This window comes from Petromyzon marinus, unplaced genomic scaffold, assembly GCF_048934315.1.
Source record: "Petromyzon marinus isolate PM22_M1 ecotype Great Lakes invasive population unplaced genomic scaffold, UKy_Petmar_22M1.pri1.0 PM_Scaffold_7, whole genome shotgun sequence".
In the NCBI taxonomy this organism is placed as follows: domain Eukaryota; kingdom Metazoa; phylum Chordata; class Hyperoartia; order Petromyzontiformes; family Petromyzontidae; genus Petromyzon; species Petromyzon marinus.
The window spans coordinates 3468677-3474676 of record NW_027423677.1 but is presented as its reverse complement, the minus strand read 5'-3'; the positions used below and the strand labels follow the sequence as shown (position 1 = coordinate 3474676).

Sequence of the window (6000 nt, the reverse complement as noted above, 5' to 3'; positions counted from 1 at the left end):
TAAGTGAATGCAATGGTGATCAGGGGATTGGACCCAGAGCCCCACGTACACAGTAGAGTACAAGGGAACGCCCACAATACAGATTTGAGCTGACCTCCAGATTGAGAAATTGAATTGTGTTGTGATGTGGAGGGTGTTTCTGATCGCTATTGCGACCATCCTGTCCCAACGGGAGGAGAGAGGACAGGGTGGACCGGCTACATGAGCTTACTCTCCGGCACTGTACAGCACAACATCGCCTCCCTACTGCAAAAAACTCGGCAGGACCCTCCTGAAAAAAAAAGTCTTTGGAATCAGTGAGGCCTGTCCTTGCGAGGACAGGCGTATTCTTGGTCGTCACAAGCGAACATTTGTTTCTCCACATTAATTTGTATCCCCTGGTTGCCATCAGGGCTGGGCGCTGCAAGCTTAGCTTCTGAGATCTGATGAGACTGGTAGCCGTTTTTTAAAAGGTAATTTCGGCATCTGGAGTCCACGCACGCAACAACTTTATGCAATTAAAACTAATAGTGTAAGCTAAGACTATAATTGTTGTCTGCTGTGAGTATGTTCTGTACTCAGTGCCCCAAATGTTTGTGGCAAGTGAAAGTTTGTCTCAGCAAAATATAAGATTTCTAACAGTAGCACGCCGTATGACCACACGTCGCTCTGCACCTTGTAGAGCCCATGGAACATGCTTTTTGGAGACATCCACTTTACAGGCAGAGGCACCTAACGGACATGACCGCATGGCCACAAGCACAACAACAATACGTTCAGTAAATTCAGTTCAGGGCGATGCTTCGCGATTCGTCATACGTTTTTTGCGTGAGGCCACATATTCATCTGGCCAACTTAGCGTCATCTAGCCCTCCACTACCCTGAAGGGTTAAATGTGTAATGACATCACGGGATGTCAATGCGTAGTACCGGCCCTAGAGGGGCTCGGTCAGCGCTGATTGATCAGCTGGATGGCATCACGCTTGGCGTGCAGTGCCAGCCCGACAGGATAGGGTGTGGGAATGCCGGCCGTAGGAAAGGGGTTACTAAAGGCCATGGCACTCTGGTTGACCCGAGAGAACACGTGACCGGTTAAGTCTACAAAGGGGCCCCAAGTGGGGGCTAGGGGTGGTCACGTGGTCGGGGTCCAGATCCTGCTGCTCGAGGATTCTAGAAGGTGGTCGTGGCCAAGGGCGGAGCCAGCCACACCACAGAGAATATAAGCCGGGTCCCCCAGAGGGACTGGCGTTGTTGTTCACCTTGAAGAAACCTTTGTCTGCGTCTACGTTCTACCGAGTCTCCAACACGTGGACCTGGACCCGAGCTGTGGTCCCGGTCTGTCGTAGCTAGTCATGTTGTAATTAGTGTAGTTAGCCTGGTGGTCACCACCACAGGTTATTCTGGGCCAGAGTTAACCGTGTACCACATGGTGGGGGGGGGAGGAGGATGGCGATTTGTGAAATTGCCCCATATTTTAAACTGTCGGCAGAGCAGAGAGATTGAATCCAATTACCGACCTCTGGATTGCAAGTCTAGGGTGGGGGGGCCATTGCACCACCGTGTGTGGCAGCACCCCCCACTCTTTTTTTTCTTAGGGGCTGTGCAAAATAAAATAAAAACATTGAGTACAATTAAAGTGATGGGCCTTCTATCCCGATGATGGTGATGACATTGGCGATACTGATAATGATGTTGATGATGCTAAGTAAGGTTCAGGACTCACATTGCCCTTCACCACGTAGTTGGGGTCAGTCTGGACGTCCCGTGCCAGCCCAAAGTCGCAAATCTTGGCGATGTGTCCATGCGTTACCAGCAATTTCCTCGCAGCCAGGTCGCAGTGGATGCACTAAAAAAAAGAAAAAAATTCCCTTTGTGGCCTTCAACAAACTTGGGGCAACTTCTGTGAAGGTCGGCCACGGTACACGGCGGGGTGGGTGCCCAGCACCACGCTCGGCCGCCTTTGTCTCCCCAGTGTAGATGTTTACACACTGCACCAGGTACTCATTTGAGACTGAGTCCACCTGGGGAGGCCCAAGACCGGTTCAGATACATGTCACTGGTGTTGGCCGTGAGCGGGAATAGAACTCTGGCCATTGGGTTCGTAGCACAGTGAACTAACCACTGAGCGACCACTCGCCACCCAGACAGACATATTAAGGGCAACAAAGACGTGCACCACAGACACAGTCACTTACAAAGACACAGTTAAACATGCACAGTCACAGGGACAGTTAAACATACTCTTTGGTTCATCTTCTTTGGTTCTTTCGGTAAAGTCACGTAGAATGAGAATAAAATAATAAATTGATAAAATAAAATAACACAATAATATTCTCACGACGTTTCGGCCACAACACAAGCGGCCTTCATCAGGTGAAGGGAGCGAGACTGTCTGGTAGGACAGCGCTGGAGTGGTCCCTTCACCTGATGAAGGCCGCTTGTGTTGTGGCCGAAACGTCGTGAGAATATTATTGTGTTATTTTATTTTATCAATTTATTATTTTATTCTCATTCTACGTGACTTTACCGAAAGAACCAAAGAAGATGAATCATTGCAGTCACGAAAGCTTTAAATCGAAATTTATACTCTTTGGTTCTTTCGGTAAAATAACGTAGGTATAAAATATAACAAATCACGATGTTTCGGGCGCAACACAACGGTCCCTCATCAGGTGGGAAAGCATGATCTGCTGCTGAGGCAGACTGTTTTAAAAGGTTTGAAATGGGTGTAGCCCAAGGGTCATAAAGAAGTGGGCGGGGCTAGTGATGTTAATGTGAGAAATTAGCATGTAAATGTAAGATCGGAGAGCGGCCTCCTCGACGAGGGCTTCAAAGCAAGACAGTTAAACACGCGCAGTCACACATGGTCAAATTGAAACACAGAGGTGAATTTCCGGAGGTTCTTAAAGATGGTCAAGGCCCTGTAGGGATAGAGGCAGACAGGCACGGAGACACATACCGAGAGACAGAGACAGGTTAAAATCATCACGTATTATCATTGTTCCACCACTCGTTTAACCCAGGAGAAAGACTGACTGCTGAGCCACTCCTCTCACGACTTATGTTCTTGTGAGCGAGGAAGGTTGTCCACCCCGGATGGAGTAGAGTCGCTCGCGATCGCTTCTCTCTCCGACGACGACGCGTCCCAGCCTGCGGCGCACAAGGAAGCCCGGACGACTCAGAAATGCCCTAACTATAGAGTATCTATAGTAGATCATCGATTATTCGGTGGCTTCAGGGGGGGGGGGGGAGAAGGGGACGCCGAATTTTTTTTAACATCGCCGGATATTCACAACATAATAATTTTAAATAGATATTTTTTTGCACATTCTTGCATAGCATTATGTTTTTTAATGTTGTGAATGTTTTTTTGTGTTTAAAATTAGTTTAATATGGGAAATTGGTATGAATAGACATACAAATACACGAAAAAATATCCTACTGTAAAATGTAACGGTATTTACTGTACCGTGCTTACCAATCCAATCTCGAAGACTCTGAATGGAGTGATGTATATACGTGCAGTATTGTCATTTTTTAAGTTGTATGAGGTGTATAATGTATCGTCTATAATATTTAACACTGAAATCAAGTCGGTGGTCGCTCTGGTTAATACCACGGTCTACTTCGCAGTAGACACAGTTAGAGAGAACACGTACATGATTCGAAAAAGAGAGTCGGCCAAGTGTTGTGTGGTGTAATTATCCAAATTTGAGAAATTTACTCGCGAATTATTCCATCGGGGAAGCTGCCTAATAACATCACAAACCCACTTGGCAGGGTAAAGCCCGCTTGCAAGGCTGTGGCTGCAAAGGGGCAGCTGCCCCCAGTCCATGGAAACTGGTATTGATGTAGTTTACGAATCGCCATGGGCGGCAAGGTGGCACATGGGTAAGTAACCCTTGCGTCTTGCAGCAAGAAAGCTGGGTTTGATTCCCGACTTGGGCGCGTTTCGGCGTGGAGTTGTCATCTTCTCTCCCCCTGTTCGTCAGAGTGTGTAAGTGCAATGGAGTGTTTGAGTGAGTATGTGAGCGAGTGAGTTAGCGTGAATGTGTGAGTGTGTGAAGATTGTATGTTCTCCTCCGCGTTCTCGCGTTTCCTCCCATAGTAAAAAATACCCAATACAACGAGTCTGGCATTGGGCAAAACATCCCAATACTGAAAAATCACCTGCAAATTACTCAATTGGGACTACACAGTGACGGCAAAAACTTCGCAGGACCCTCATGAAGAAGTCTTGAGTTTTTGCACAGTAAACAAATGTAATAATAAATCTTGACTTAAAGCTTTTGTGACTGCAGGAAGACATATTCTTTGGGTCTTTTGGTAACGTCACGTAGATAGGTTCAAATGAAATAACCAAAAATAACAAAAAACTACGACGTTTCGATCGCAACACAAGCCTTCGTCATCAGGAAGAAAAAAAGAGAGGGGGACAGCTGCTGAGGCAGACAGTCTGCCTTATCTGAACCGGTGTTGTGCCTATCCTAGGTAAACTCTGTCTTAAATGAGTACCTGGTGCAGTGTGTAGACATGAGCACTGGGGAGACAGAGGTGGCTGCATGCGCGTGGTGCTGGCCACCCACCTCCTCGTGGGCCATGCCGCCTAACAGCAGCACAGTCTGTTAAGGCTTATTTGGGTGATCTTCATCTTTGTTGTACGCTTGTGCCATCTTGTATGTCCGCTGTCACAGATTCCAGGCTACAACCCTCCGGAGTCCACCCCAATGGGCTCCCCTTCTCCCCGTTCTAAAAAACCCAGACAGTACTCGTGCATCATGCATGCGGTGTCAACAAGAGGTAAGAGGTGCATGAGTGGGCACACACTCTGGGTTTTACATCTGCAGAGTTAGTTAAGTGTACAGTGTGCTCGCAAGCAGAGGTGAACAATAAAAAAAATCAGTGGCGGTTTTGAGAAACGCTACCCTGAAGTAATGGGCGGTTTGCACTCTTAACTTGCAATCCAGAAATTACTGGTTCGTTTTCCCATCGCAGCGTTTGAAACAGTGGCGCAATTTTCTTAAATTTACAATTTTTACCTTGCCAAACAGTACAAACAGCCAGGTGAGGTGTATAAGCGTCACTATGTATGAATAGTTTAGGACATCTTATGCTCACCAACTCACCCGTTCACGCACTCAACCACCAACTCAATCTCACTCAAACCACCAACTCACTCTCACTCAAATCACCAACTCACTCAATCATCAACTCACTCAACCCACCATCTCACTCAAACCACCATCTCACTCAAACCACCAACTCACTCAACCACCAACTCACTCAAACCACCAACTCACTCAACCACCAACTCACTCAAACCATCAACTCACTCAAACCACCATCTCACTCAAACCACCAACTCACTCAAACCACAATCTCCCTCAAACCATCAACTCACTCAAACCATCAACTCACTCAAACCACCATCTCACTCAAACCACCAACTCACTCAAACCACCATCTCACTCAAACCACCAACTCACTCAAACCACCAACTCACTCAAACCATCAACTCACTCAAACCACCAACTCACTCAAACCACCATCTCACTCAAACCACCAACTCACTCAAACCACCAACTCACTCAAACCACCATCTCACTCAAACCACCAACTCACTCAACCACCAACTCACTCAAGCCACCAACTCACTCAAACCACCATCTCACTCAAACCACCATCTCACTCGAACCATCAACTCACTCAAACCACCATCTCACTCAAACCAACAACTCACTCAAACCACCATCTCACTCAAACCACCAACTCACTCAAACCCTATCTCACTCAAACCACCATCTCACTCAAACCACCAACTCACTCAAACCACCATCTCACTCAAACCACCATCTCACTCAAACCACCATCTCACTCAAACCACCATCTCACTCAAACCACCATCTCACTCAAACCACCATCTCACTCAAACCACCAACTCACTCAAACCACCATCTCACTCAAACCATCAACTCACTCAAACCACCAACTCACTCTCACTCAAACCACCAACTCACTCAA

At 47.1% G+C, this 6000-nt stretch overlaps 1 long non-coding RNA gene across 1 annotated transcript in view; it reads left to right on the top strand.

The window, feature by feature from the left end:
• Positions 1-4677: 4677 nt before the first annotated feature.
• Positions 4678-6000, top strand: part of LOC142923775 (uncharacterized) — a 34045-nt gene continuing 32722 nt past the window's right edge. Inside the window, exon 1 of the long non-coding RNA XR_012940831.1 lies at positions 4678-4779. This is a non-coding gene — a long non-coding RNA (uncharacterized LOC142923775). The remainder of the gene's footprint in view (positions 4780-6000) is intronic.